At 32.1% G+C, this 14597-nt stretch overlaps 1 protein-coding gene across 10 annotated transcripts in view; it reads left to right on the forward strand.

The window, feature by feature from the left end:
* The window catches only part of ADGRL3 (adhesion G protein-coupled receptor L3), a 726915-nt gene that overhangs the window by 30843 nt on the left and 681475 nt on the right, over positions 1 to 14597 (forward strand). The gene's annotated exons all lie outside the window — the stretch shown is intronic.

Raw genomic sequence — 14597 nt, forward strand, 5'->3', positions numbered from 1 at the left:
AATAAATATAAATGACCTGCTTAAGTTAAGAATTTTACCATTCCCTCTAGCCACACAATGAGCGTAGTCTCTTTAGGAAGTAAAGATTTTTTATTTTGAAAAATTAAATTTTCTTTAGTTTTATCGTAAGTTTATTATATCTTAAAATGTGTTTGGTGTACTAGTTAATATATTTTAAATTATATTTGCTTCCTTTTTGGTACCATTTACATATGAAAGTATTATGTTATCTGAGTGAATACAAGGGTTTGCCCTTAAGATTCAGCTTCACATTTAAATTTTTTCTTGATATTGGAAATTAACTGATCTAAATCCACATATTTAATATTCTCAACTTAAGTAACATTACCGCCATATTATTAGTGTAGGGATTTATTATTATAGTGAGCTAAACCTGCTAAGTAATTCAGAAGTCCAGTTTGATAAAGTATGAACCCTGTTAATAGTGGTAGATGTTGAATAGAAGCACTCTTAATTTGTGACAGAAGAATATAGTAATACTATACTTTGTTCAAAATTCTTGTTATGGTGGAAGTTGTGGTTTGGGAGTTGTTTGGCCCATCTAAACTGGCAAAGTGAGAATTAATCTGTTGGCACTTAACTGAGATGAGAACTGATGTATGAGGTATTAAGGAATTAAAATTTTTAGGAGTCAGTGATTAAATTAGAGGTGGGCAGTAAAGGAGAAGTCAAGGTTGATTTGCATATTGTTTATTTGAGGGATAGAGAAGATGGTGGTGCCATTTTATAGTTTTACAGGACCATGAATATTTTGATGAGAAAGATATTGCATTCAGTGTAGGACTTTCTTTCCTTTACATACGAGTATTGGCTGGATATAGACTTCTTGAGCTAAGGGGAGAATTTGAACTAGAAATAAAGATTTTTGGCATCTTCGGGTGGATTGAGGCCAAGATTATAGATTAAATTATTAGGGGGAGACATAAAGTGTAGGCAAGAATATGGCCAAGAAAAAATCCATGGAGAATTCTAACACTGAAGGATAGAAATTGGAAAAGGGAAAAGTGAAGGAATGGTGAAAGGACTAGAAGGAGAAACATTTTAATTTAAAGATGGAAGAAAAGAGAGAGCATTTCAAAGTTCTTGCTGAAATGTAATTAGTTATCTGTTCCAGAGCAGTTTTAAGGAAATTGGTGTTGCCCCAAAGATTATTGCAGTGGGTTAGTGACTGAATGAGGGGTAAGAACAGGCAGCAAGTTTAAAATGATTCCCCATTTGTTAGGAGGGGAAAGAGGAAATTTTGTCTGTGTCCAAAGGAGAATTATAGACAATTGAGAGGGTTGTTTTTTTATTTGTTTACTGCCATACTCACTTGCACGCTCAAGACTGGAGAGGCTGGAACGTGATTTTAAGTTGTAGAAGTCAGTCAGAAGTGAAATTGTAGGCAGAAGAAGGACTAGCAACAGAGTAAGTTTCCAGAAGAGATAGAAGGAGGTCCTTAGCTTGCTTATGAAGATAACATTAACTATCATATGGCTGTAAGGAATTAATGAGAGAATATGTTCTCATTCACTGAGTTACGTGCCTAGTGGTAACAGGCATTCAAGAAATGTTAGGTCCATTCAGCCTCCAAATCCTCACTCCCCAAATGTGCCTTGCTGACTTATAGTTTGCACTCAATAGATATGAATTAAATGAAAGGATTCAACTGCATCATGTGTTTACTTACCCTACATTTAATGATAATTTAAAAAGTGTTGAACTAGATCTGTAATTCTTAATTTGCAGTCCAAAGCTATGATTTGGCTATGTTTTTTTGTTTGTTTGTTTTTTGTTTGTTTTTTCACTAAGTCTTTTATGGCTGGGTCACTGATTATATAAAGCTTTACTAATATAATGTTTATGGTTCAGAATGATAGTGCTATGTGTTAGAGCTTGTGAACCAAATTGTTGCTTATAGAAGTAAGAAGGAAGGGAAATACAAATTCCTCAAACAGTGAGCTGAGCATAGAATGAAAAAAGCACAAGCGTATGAAGCCATCTCAAAATGACTGAATTGCTCTTTGGCCTGAAGCTCTTTGCTAGGACTGGGTTGAAGTATTACTGCATCTGATGAAATAACGTGTCACTCAGGAGAAGAGCGGGTTAACTGTCGATATATAGAAAAAAAAAAATTCTGCTCTCATCGGTAAGACCATCACTTATGTGAGATAGACAGTTTGACTATCAATGGAGTCTTTAAATACTTGAGTCAATTGATTTATCTTGTTCTGATTCCTTTTTTATTTGACTTCCCCTGAAGTCTGTCTTTAGGGAGAAAATGGGTAATAGATGAAAACTCTAGAATTGTCCCTGTGGAGGTTATTTTTCCTTATAAATTAATAAGTTGGCATTCTTTTTATGTATATTCATCTCTGCACTTGGAAAAGTGAATCCGCTCTTGAGAGATCATTTTTTTTTTTTCTGAATGTGAAGCCTTCATCAGTGTTTTTAAGCACATGAGAGTGAATCCTTTTCTCTGGAATGTGGACAGTGAGGAGACACCCAGCAGCTTTTTCTTTGGTGAACACGTCAATCATTTTTCTACTGTGTGGATCATGGAGATAAGAATTTATACCATTTATACCAAAGCTCTTGGTTTTTCTTTGGTATTATAAGAAAACAGTCTATTCTACACATGAATGTTATTTTAATAAAACTTTAAGGGTTATACATATGAAATACATATTTTATGAGCATACATTGATATGCCATAAAAATAGCAAACTATTTTTAGTGACTTTTAGTCTGTATAAAAGGAGGTCAGTGTAATATATAGGTTCATGTTGTCTGTCTTATTAGGTTTAAGAAAAACATAATACATTCTAGTAATAATTCCTGGGAATTACAATTGTCACATGAAGTTGTTTTGGAAAAATATTATTTATTTTATAATCAATAAAGTGAATTAGAGCTAAATTTCCTCAGTGTGGTATATATCACAACTCCTTGTCTGCCTGATGAAGTCATTATTGTAAATCTGTCCAGGCCTGCATTCTTCTTATCTTTTTAGATAAATAAGGCTATGAATTGGACTTTATATTTCAGATATTATTACTCCATTAATATATTTTGCCCTACATGTGAATTTACATATACTTATTTACTCATTCATTTTTCAAGATAAAAAGAAACTTTATTTACTCATTTACAGTTATATTTCATTTGATTTTTTAGTATTTTATTTTGTTGTTGTTGACTAGTAAGAAATGATTTGAGTTTATTTTTCCTAAAATACTTCCTTTTAATGCTTGAGCAGTATAATTCTGAAAATGTTTGGAATCTTTGCATTTTCCAAGTATACATTCATTTGGGCTGCTAGAAATTTTATGTATATTAAATTTTACAAATTTAAGAAATTAAAACATTACATAAAATGTTTTGTATATCTTGCCATTTTTATCTATCATATATCACAATATTTAGTTTTGCAGGATGAGTTCTATCGGCCATTTAAATATTATTTTGGCTAACAAAGCTAGATGAGCTGCATTTTGGTCTTCAGGGAGACGGGTTCCTATTAGTCTCTTTTTTTGACACAGGGAGAAGCACCAAATGAGATGGAAGAGATCACCACTAAAACAACTCAAGAGTCTTTTGTCTATTGACAACTTCATAAATGAAGATGAGAAATATACTATTTTTTTCTTGGACCTGAAGAATAACCCCAGTCTTCACTTCAGATGTTCTGAATATTGATAAAGATCATACAAAAAAGTAGACCTATCAGTTAGCTTAAAAAAAGAAGAAAAGTACTGTAAAATAATTAATGCAGCAAAGCTTTTCTGCAATTATTACTGTTCTGGAAATATCTCACTAAGTTGCCTTAGCTTTTTGAAAACTGCAACATCCATTTTTAAAATCTAGTCGGTAATCACATCTGTAGTGCATTAAATGTAAAACGAGCTCTCTTTAGAGCAAGATGATATTGTGATATTGCATATGAAAACATTATGTAGTGAATAGTTAGGGTGAAATAGGGAAACACAATAAAATGCACTTGGGAATAACTTTTATAACAATGTGAATCTGTGTTGCTCAGGCATGTAAGTTGACACGCTCTTTTGCACTCCTGAATTTGCACTGAAGGCCAACAACTTTCTGCTTTCAGCTGATTGATTTTGAATTTTTCAAACTGATTAATGTTTTCATTTGAATGGTAATGCTGACTTTGCAGACGATGTGATCTTTTAATTAGCAGATGCTGAGATTAGCATTAGGGCTGAGCAGTAATTAGCATTTGTTCTTATAGTAGGAGAGCACTATAAACTAAGTGCTGCAGCAAATAGAGCTGCCCTGTCTTCTTTACATTGACTCTCTAGATCTTCTTTATAAGAGAGGCTTAAAGTTATTGAAATACTTCATCGCCATGGCACTAAAAGCATTTTAATAAATTGAGGACTCATATAAGAGAAAAGTATTTTCAATTCTTTTATACTATCTGTATATATTATATGTAAGATTCTGTTGTCAAGGTTCATTAAATATTTCATAATGGAATTTGAACACTGTTTTGTGAAAGAGTAAATTCTTATTTGTATGTACATGTGTGTATACATGCATATGTATAGTTATCTGAAACAATCCCAAGTCTTGGTTTTCAGATTGTGTTTATTTCAGTAACACTAACTCTATTTCTAATGCTATTATAAGAATCAACTTAAAATTGATTTGCCCCAAGTAGAGACAGTAGAGTGAAAGGATTCAGAATTGAGGTTTGGGTTCATGAAAGCCTAGATTCAAATCGTTACTCTACCACTTCCTAGGCTGTGTTATTTGACAGTTCGGTTCTCAGTGTCTTCATATGTAACATGAAGATTGTAATAGAATTATTGGGAAGATTAAAACTAGTATTTTACATAAAGCACAGAGTATGCATTAAGTAACAAGTAATTATTACATTTTTTAAAAACCTGCTATGTATATTAAGTAATATGCACTATGAACTACATTTTTAAAAAATATAGAAAAATGATTTATTTTAGCTTAGTCAAGCTTAGCAAAGAAAATAATTATTAAAGACGTGTAGGGTAACTAAACCCCTTAAAATAAATATTCCTCTTATTCCAGGCAAGCAGGCTTTTTACACAGTTTCGTGAGTATCCTGTATGTTTCTACCTCCTCTCCAGAAAGCCTTGTCTTGTCAGTCGTTTGTGTCTATTCTAGCTCGTCTTCATATAAGAATTTTTACAGATAAGTTGAGGTCTTTCTAAAACTGCTGCCAAACTGTGGCTCTTTTTGTTTTTGTTTTTTGATCTAAATGGCTTCCATAACATGGTAGGGAGAAAAAGTCAAAGTATGAATGATGAAATAGTCATATACTTTGAAGGCCTCTTATTCTAATATACCATGTAGGCTTCCTTTTTAAGGTTGAAGGTAGAGAATGGGCAGTATTTTATAGCAATGCTAAACTCATGACTGACTGCTTCATGTATATCAAACTTCAACATGATGAGACTTTAGTAGATAGTATTTGAAGAGGAAATCATCATTGATTCCTACTGCCTGGAGAAGCATGGTCCAATATATATATATATATATATATATATTTTTTTTTTTTTAAAACAAATAACGACATTTAAATAGCCCTAAAGTAAGTGTGTTTACATTCGTTACTATGGATATTACTGTCTCCCAGGAGACATCAAACAGAACACTTAAACTCTGAGTGAGCAGAAAACCTGTCTAAATCTCTATCAGCCATTTGTTGCTGCTTGCTCACTTAAACATTGAGAAAGAGTAACAAGTGAGTCAAGGTAGAGTTTCAGAAAAAAGCAATAAATAAGGGGGAAAAAGCTCCAAAACAAGAAGAAACAAGATGTGATTCTTTATTTCTGTAAGGGAGTTTAAGTGGTGCTTGAATTGAATGTAATAAATATTTAACATGAAAAGAAAATAAGATCTTCTTTTCGAATATCTCTTCCTTTGAAAATAGGTAAAACAAAATATGACATTCAAGTAGGAGAGCTTTTACTTTAGAATTAGAAAATAGTTGTGAAATACATTCTTGAGAAAGAACTGGTTGTTATATGTTCATGAACTCAAATGTCTGTTTACCTGAGTGTGTATTTATTTAGTTTAGCATCAAAAGATAATAAGATCACTGATTACTTGATAACCACTTCAGATTACAGAACTTACTAATTGGGGTATTTTCCAAGTTGATTCATAAGATTTCTTTATCTTCCCATCTCTAAGCAGGACCTTCTGTTCCACAAATTCAATATAAATGAAAGTCCAATTTTCTTTCAAATAAAGTCGAGCTTACTTGAATATATATAAAATAGATGTAAAGGTCTTTATCTGCAATCTTTTTCTTACTCTTTTATTTCTGAAATAAAATTTAGTTGAATAGGTGACAGTTTTCTATGTTTACTAACTTCACATTTTATTAGCAAATTTTTGGGAAGTTTGATGGATATGTAGAGCCATCTGCAAGATATTTTGATAGGGAAATACCCATGAACTACCAGTAAGTTTTTTGTAAATGCTCATTTCTTACTTAATACTTGGCAAAAGAAGTAATTTTTTTTTTGCTCCTGCATTTACTTTTTTAATGTGAGTTTCATGAGAGATAAAGTTAAATTATCTTGTTCATTACAACGTTATACATAGTATGTTTGATAAATATTTGTTGAATGAGTTAATGAAAGGCTTCTTGAAACTAACGATAGTTATGATTTTAGTGGCTATTATATCTATGATAATATATAATACTGAGCATTTACTGTTTGGTCTCTCATTCATTATTTCATTTAAATCACATAAATTATGTTATATTTTTAGATAAAATACTGTGTCTTCATATATACATCCATAAAAAACAAAAATGATGAGATTTATAGTAAGTATTTGATCATTTCTAGGAATAACCTAATACATTACCTAATCGAGCAATTGTAGCTCATATTTGGCCTTAAAGAATAGAAATACTTTAGAAATAAGATGAATAACGAGATAGGATGGTGCAGTAAAGATGATAGAGTCATTTTTGTTAGTTTTTATAATTGTTTAGGGTAAAAATTTTGGTAGAAGCTATGTAGGTCAAGATAGATTCCAGAAGATCTTGAATGACAGGCATAAGATTTTTTTTTACTTTATCAAGAAATTGGACACCATCTAGATTCTTGAATTAGGCATCAATATATAGAAACTACTTTCATCAATACCCATTTTAGCCAGATTCATCTATAAGTGGCTAGAAATGCTTTTGAAAGAGATTATTTTCTTATTTTCAGGATGGATATTATAAAGAAAAAAAATTGTTTTTGAATTGTACTTTCTGTATTTGATTTTTATAAAATTTATGCTACTTGTAAACAGAATCTATAGTTTGAATTGAGAGTGACCTCTCTTCCTTCTTGTCCATTTTTAACTTGAACCTTTTTGAAATTTTAATAAAATGTTTTATATTTCATAATATATGTAGAACTTAAAATATTAAATTTGTTGGGTATGTACATGAATTGTCAGAATGTATCTGATCATGTAACACCTTGCTCACCTCTCTTACTTATAATCCCTCTTTTCCTGGCCAACACTTAGTTATGATTGGATTTGATTGATTATCTGTTTAATATTTTACTCTTTGCACCAATTGTAACCTCACTGAATATGGGGATTGTGTATATTGTGTTGCCCTGCTGTACGTTCAATCCCCACAGAGGACGGGGCATGTAGTTGGTGTTCAGTAAATAGTTGTTAAATGAGGCGAATGAATGTCTTCCAGACCGATGAAGTTGTGCTTCAGTGTTTTTTAAACACACAAGATTGTTAATTGCCACAAGGAAGCCTGTGTTTAGAGTATTTCGGCAATTTTCCTTTCTTTTTTCTATTATCCCATATATTAATTTATATTTGAATCAAAGGGGATTTGTATTGTTTTAAAAATTAAATCTCTTATCTATATGTAAGCTTAAAATTAGGATTAATATTTGAAATCCCAGGGAAAACCAGGGCCTGGGTTTATCAGTGAGGATCTTTCCAATGAGAAACAGTTGCATGAATTTTTCATGAACATTAGAACTAGCAGTGCAGAAAATACATAGAAACTCCCAGTGCACAAGTTATCATTGCCTGAAGGCTGTTGGCTAACAGTTCCTCCTGAACTGTTTAGGAATGTGCTGGGTAAATGGAATTTCTATGATAATTTCATTTTTGCATACTGCCATTCTCTTTATACTTCATAAACACATTTTTAATATTTTAACATTAAGGAATATATGAATTTCAGAGTTTAGGAAATTATTATCGAACAGTTCTGTGCAAGGCCCTATTTAAAGGCCATACCAATAATTTATTGTCTCTGGCTTTAAAGGGTTTATTTGTAAGCTAGTGAGGAAATAGGAAAAGTGCTATAAGCAAACTACGAAGGGCCTTGAGAACATTGAAGAAAAATAATTTCAAGGGAATTAGTTAAATGTTCATTGAAATAGGTGATAATAAACATTTAAATATAAGCAGAATTTAAGGCGAACTGGTATGATCTCCTTGACCCCATTGTATATTTGATGTAGGGAGCTGAATTTCAGACCAAATAAAGATTAAACACAAGCATCAGGTAGAGATAAAAACATCTACTTTATTATTGGTAGGACTCTATTAGAAACCACACAGTCTGGACCTACAGCCAAATGGTTTACCAACTATTTCTCCCCTAGAGTTAAATTTACCCAGACTGAGAGAAAAGAGACTCCGGTCATGGGCAAACTGTGACTTTTTATACCTTTCTCGTTAAATTGAAGAATGTTGGTGTTAACGTCATACTCTCAGTGTTCTACCCACCATTTGATCTCTGCTTCTGCAATGGGCAGTGGTGACTAAGAAATGAAGCGATGTTCAAATACGTTTTTTTTTCTGGGAATAGAAGTTCCTGCATGAGGGAGGGCATTAGGGTTCCTCTGAACAGTTTATATCTTAAAACTGGCTTAAGTTTTAAATGATACATTATTTGCAATATTTAAATAAGGCCTTTAGAGTTCTAATATTGGCTTTTCTTTAAAGCTAACATTTTGTTTTGAAGAAAGACTATCCATTCTGGTTCCTCTTCCTTCAAATTTTAAAGGGAAGTCATGTTTGTATTAGCAGAAATCTTTGGCAAATAATGTTAAAAGGCTATTATGTCTGATTTGTGAATGAAGCCCAAGGTTGATTTTAATATCATCATCATCATCATAAAATAAAAGTTATTATTTCATGGAGCAATCTGATAAAGCTAACCACATTGTTAATATTGATTTAAATTCAATTTTACTTTACTACTTAACTATTTTAATGAAATGCTATCTTAGGAGTTAAGGTTTTTTTTCTGTAGTGAAGGTAAATCTGTATTGGGAATTTGAAATATCCTACTTAGATTAGGATCATTTGTTGCTATCCAGATCTACCTTAACTTTCCCAACCTGTCATATTTTATAGAGCAAATTTTTGTGCGTTATAGACTTCAGCGTGAGATCTTTGGCTATGAAAGTTTATTAGCTGACTCGGTTATACTGATTTATGCAGTAGTAAATGTGAAGAAAAGGGAGTAATTGTATTTTATTTATCAGGAAACAGATTGGGAATTAAACTGTATTTCAGGTCATCTGTTCTCTGGAGAATATTTTCCTTATAAAAATGTTTGAATGATATCAATGCCCATTTGATAGAATAGAAATAAAAGTCACAAGAATAATATAGAAGAGTTTGTTGAACTTTTTTTTTCCCCTCCGTGAGGTCTTAAAAACTATACAAGTAATAAACATAAAAATGATGTTTCTCTTTCTCTCAGATATATGCGTATGTAAATATATGTATGGTATGTTCTATAATGTGAGTTTAAATCTATATTACTGAGAAAATAAAACTAGCACTTAATCTTTTAGGGTTATTGTAACAAAATAAACTCATGGAAGCCAAATAAAACTCATTCTTGGATTTTTTGCTTCGGAGCGAATGTACCCTGAGTCAGTAATTTTGAACACACAGATGGAATCAGCTTCATAAAAACCAGTCTCAAACTTGGTAGAACTTATGAATTCTGGAAGAAAGGGAATATTAGAAATATTGAATAGTGTCTGGAGAAATAGGCAGCCTGATAATATTCACCTCAATATTTGCACTTAACATTGTGATATGGCTTCACTGGATGACTTTTGTACCATCTGTCTGCTTTTCTATTCTTTTATTTCTGCCACTCATATTTGCTTATCATGTCAGATACTTGTTTTTTAATGTTTGTTTACAGAAGTGAACAAACTAAAAGGGGCCTCTCCACATCATCCTCTCCTTGCAGATGCTCTTCTGAAGATACTGGTGTGAAGAATTGGGCTGCCGACCAGTAAGGCAATGGTTAATGGAGAGACAGCATCCTGGGCATTCTTTCTCTTTCCTTCTCATCGTCTTCTCTCTGAAGCACATTCAGTTTTGCTGTCCTTACTTCTGCTTTCTTTGCCAGACTGTCAAGGAGAGCTGAAGAAAAATCAAATAGACTTGTGGATCAGTGCTATTACACATGTAAGGCTTTTAGCCTCAGCGGAACCTTGAGTACTGCTCAGCAAATCTTTTCACTTGTCTCCCAGTCAGCTCGCTTTCCCATCTATCATGGTCTTTATATTTGCATGTGCTATTCTTTTCCTAAAATACTTTTTTAAAGAGTTCCTTCTCAGATAAACTCTAGTTATCCTTCAAGACCAGCTGGAATGTTAACATCAATTTATGAAACTCTGTGCTCTGTCCCTTCTTCCTGCCCATTTTCCCCATGTCTCGTCCCCAGCAAAATTAAGATCTTTCTTTTGTGAGCTTTTAGCATATCACAAGTAGCACTGTACTAAGCTAGAGTCATCATCATCATCTTCACATTTGTCACAAATATCACAAGTAGCACTGTGCTAGTAGCATATCACAAGTAGCACTGTGCTAAGCCAGAGTCATCATCATCATCTTCACATTTGTCACAAATATCTTTCCTTTTATAATTATTATATTTTATTTTAAATTCATCACTACATAGTAATACCATTGAGTGATAACAGATGGAAGGGTGAAGAAATTGTTCAAAATTTCAGATAGGGCAATAAAATACCTTTAGATAGATAGCTGTCTGTTCCTTTTATTTTTTAAAATAAGGTTTCCCGGGTTCTAGGTTCCTGTAATTTTTGTAAGTAGTTACTGCCACAGTCTGTTAGCATTGGTATGCTACCACTAATATCAGCTTTCTCTATGTTTCTTTTTTACTCTCATCACCTCTTCTCTTTGCTCCTCTCTTTTGCCTCCCAATTATAACTCTCTTCTACATAAAATCTACAACTATTTTTAGATCTCAGTTTCATCAGCCACCTGCCAGCTGTTGAGGGAACAGCTGATTTTTGTTATATGATGAAAGGGTGGGGCCACTGGTTCACAGCTGCCAGGCTTCTGGTTCTTTTCCCTCATCACCTTGAAAACCAAAGTCCCTTATGACATAAATTCATCCAGCTGCGATCTGTCTTGTAACAGGTGACCAGGGAAGAATTTTTGTAGATAATTAATAACGGGACTAGTTCTGAGTGGAACTAGGTGGTGCCCGACAGAACTTATATTAAGAATCAGCATCAGGAGTAGGTTTAGTCATGCTATACTGCTGCAGTTTGGGACTCTTAAAGGGTATGATTTTATGAAAAAGTTCACAAACTTTTAGGACCTGATTATTTGCATGTGCCCAAAGTTGTTTAGTTTCACCATACATTTAAATGTAAATATGTATTTAGGTTGGAACTTAGCAATATTAGCTTTGAAGATTTCCCAGTTTGATGAAAATTTCACTTGTTTTAATTTGTCTTATTCATTTCATGTTATTTATTTTAATTTTGTTTTGTCCAGAACAAGGATTCACTATGCCCTAAACAATAGACTTATGAAACTAAAATGATGTTTTAGTTTTAGTGTTTTTTTTTTTTTTTTTTTGGTAATGGATCAGAATTAAGATGAATGCTTTTGACCAGGATTACCCATTGTGTAGCATTAAATTTTTGATTTCATATGATTACAGGAAAGATATTCAATTTACAGTATATATATATATATATATATATATAATTGAATGCTACTACTAATAGATTATTTTAGTAAACACTATGTGATAATGTAACAATGAGATTGAGATTTTTTTTTAAAAGAAAAGGAAATAAATGCTTATCGTCATGACTATATTGGCTTTCAAAACATATAAAGTGATCACTTTTAGTTTTAGCTTAATTCATTTAGCCATTAATTTAACATATATTTACTGAGTTCTTATGTTCTGGATACTGAGCTAAATCCTAAGGATAGGAGTTTAGTACAACACACAAAAGCCTCCACTGTATTCTATTGTAATTCAGGAGTGCTTTTATAAATAGAAATATTGCCTGTGTACTTTCTTCTGTAGATAGACCAAGATGCATATGACAATTTGTATGTTGTAAACTCTATAAAATGTTTAGCTCTTTTTTAAAAGCACACAGGGTATTTGCTCTTTGATAGTACAAACTAGAAAACTTAGGTAGGTTTTTAAATACCTTATAGTTAGTGATGAGAGTTAAGAACACTTCAAAGGACTTATTTTCTGCCATAAATCCCACCTATTGCCATAATTCTCAGATGTCCCAGAATGGTATTTAAGTATCGACTCTTTTCTGGCAAATTTTAGTCAGTTGTAGTGGAATTCTAGCTGAATAACAAAAGAATAGTTCTATTATTTATATTCTGTATAGTACCATATTTTAAATGTATTTTTATAAAAAAATCAGATTGTATCCTCCCAACCTCCCTATAATTTAGGTATACCAGGAGTTATTATTCCCCTTTCTTAATAAAATAATACTCAAAGATGTCAATAATAATAACAACAATAATAATAGCTGTCATTTATAGATCAAGAACAAATGTTTGTCAAGAAAAATACCAGGAGCCCAATGTTACAGTAGCCATGGAAGTTAGGCATTATTAACTTCTCGTTACAGTTGAGAAAATTGAAGTTCAGGTATGGTAAATACCTCCCTTATCTATTGTCTAGCTACATCAGTATTTGGATTCAGATTTGCTTCTAAACTTCCTTGGAGTGTCTTTCTATCATATCATTGTGTCCCTCTTATGTAAATTAACCAAAGTCATTCAGCCAGTTATCAAAACTAGAATGTCCAGATCTCGTGGAATACATAATTTGGTGCATCATTCCCTGACCCATTATTCCTTCAGAAGTTATATACTGCATGCCCACTCTATTCTCGTAATTATTTTCTTGCTAATAGAATTAATAGCAAAGAAACCAATTTGATTGTTCAGTTTATTAGTAATACTTAAAAAATCTGAAAGCATTCAAACAAACAATTAATTTGCTTTATGTTTTTGAGTTATTCTGTTTACCCCAGACATTCCTCACAAGGAGAGTATGGTAACTTAGTTTTAATACCATTTAAAAGTTTGAGGGGCAAACTGCTTTTTTGTGTGAAATGCAGTGTTTACTCACTGAATTGAAACATTCTCATTTACTTGTCTTTGCTTCTTTAGCAGTTAGATCAATTGCTACTGTAGAGTAAATTTCTTTGTCATTCTTATAGATTTTCAGATTATCTGCTAAACCAGACCCATGGTGAATTGTTGAAATGCTTCATTTCAGAAAGTTACATATGACTAGGCATGCTCTAAATTGAAAAGTTAAATTAAATTACTACTTATATAACATTTCTTTCCAATACTTGAGTTTGATTTCTATTACTTACTAACACACCAGTGATTTTATTTCTGCTGCCTTAGTCCATTTATTGTTTGTTTAAAATACTTAAAAAAAACAAATTTAACTGTTATTTTATAACCAGTTGATTAAATAGCAAATACTAGGTTAATATTAAAATATTGATTGTTTTAACTTTTGGTATAATTTGATCTCCAATAAAATCTAATCTGACATGATTTGTTTGTAGGTTGGTGACACGTGGGCTGAAATGATTAATAAATAAAACATCTAAAATGAGCTATCTTATGTTTGTCTAAAAGACTCTCTCTTCTTTGAGACACCAACCATTTTTTCTTTTAACAGCACATCTAATCAATATCAAAATGAAGAAAAATAAAGCCTGAGCCCGTTTTGAAAATTATTTCTCCTTGAAATGTTCTGAGTGCTGGAATTTATTTTACAGTTCCAGCTATGCAGGCTTCTAGACTGAAAAGAAGGGCTGAATAGTGTTGAAATCTGCTTTAAGAGAGAGTTTGTTTATCGAGCTACACCTCATTTTCTCTTATCTGTCGCTGCGTAAATAATAGGTAGAATTTCTTGGTTGGTTGTATTCTACATGCACAGCATGAAGCTTAGAGTCAACTAACTAGCATTTCTGATTCTTTCTTAAGCTATCTTTTCCTTGCTAAGCTCCCTTCCCTATCTCACCTTCCTGCTTGCAATATGATCCAAACAGAATATGCAGTTTAGACAATTATAGTTTTCAGTGTCTATCTTTAAATGTGTACATTCAGTTTTGAAATGAAGTATGCGTCCTTCGCAGGATGAAATAGAAATTACAGTGAAGTATACTATTAGGTATAAATTGATTTTCTTTTTTTTTAGGAGCTTTCAACATTTTGTTTGGCAACATTTTTCCTACATT

This window comes from Pteropus medius, unplaced genomic scaffold (assembly GCF_902729225.1).
Source record: "Pteropus medius unplaced genomic scaffold, Ma_sr-lr_union100, whole genome shotgun sequence".
Lineage (NCBI taxonomy): Eukaryota > Metazoa > Chordata > Mammalia > Chiroptera > Pteropodidae > Pteropus > Pteropus medius.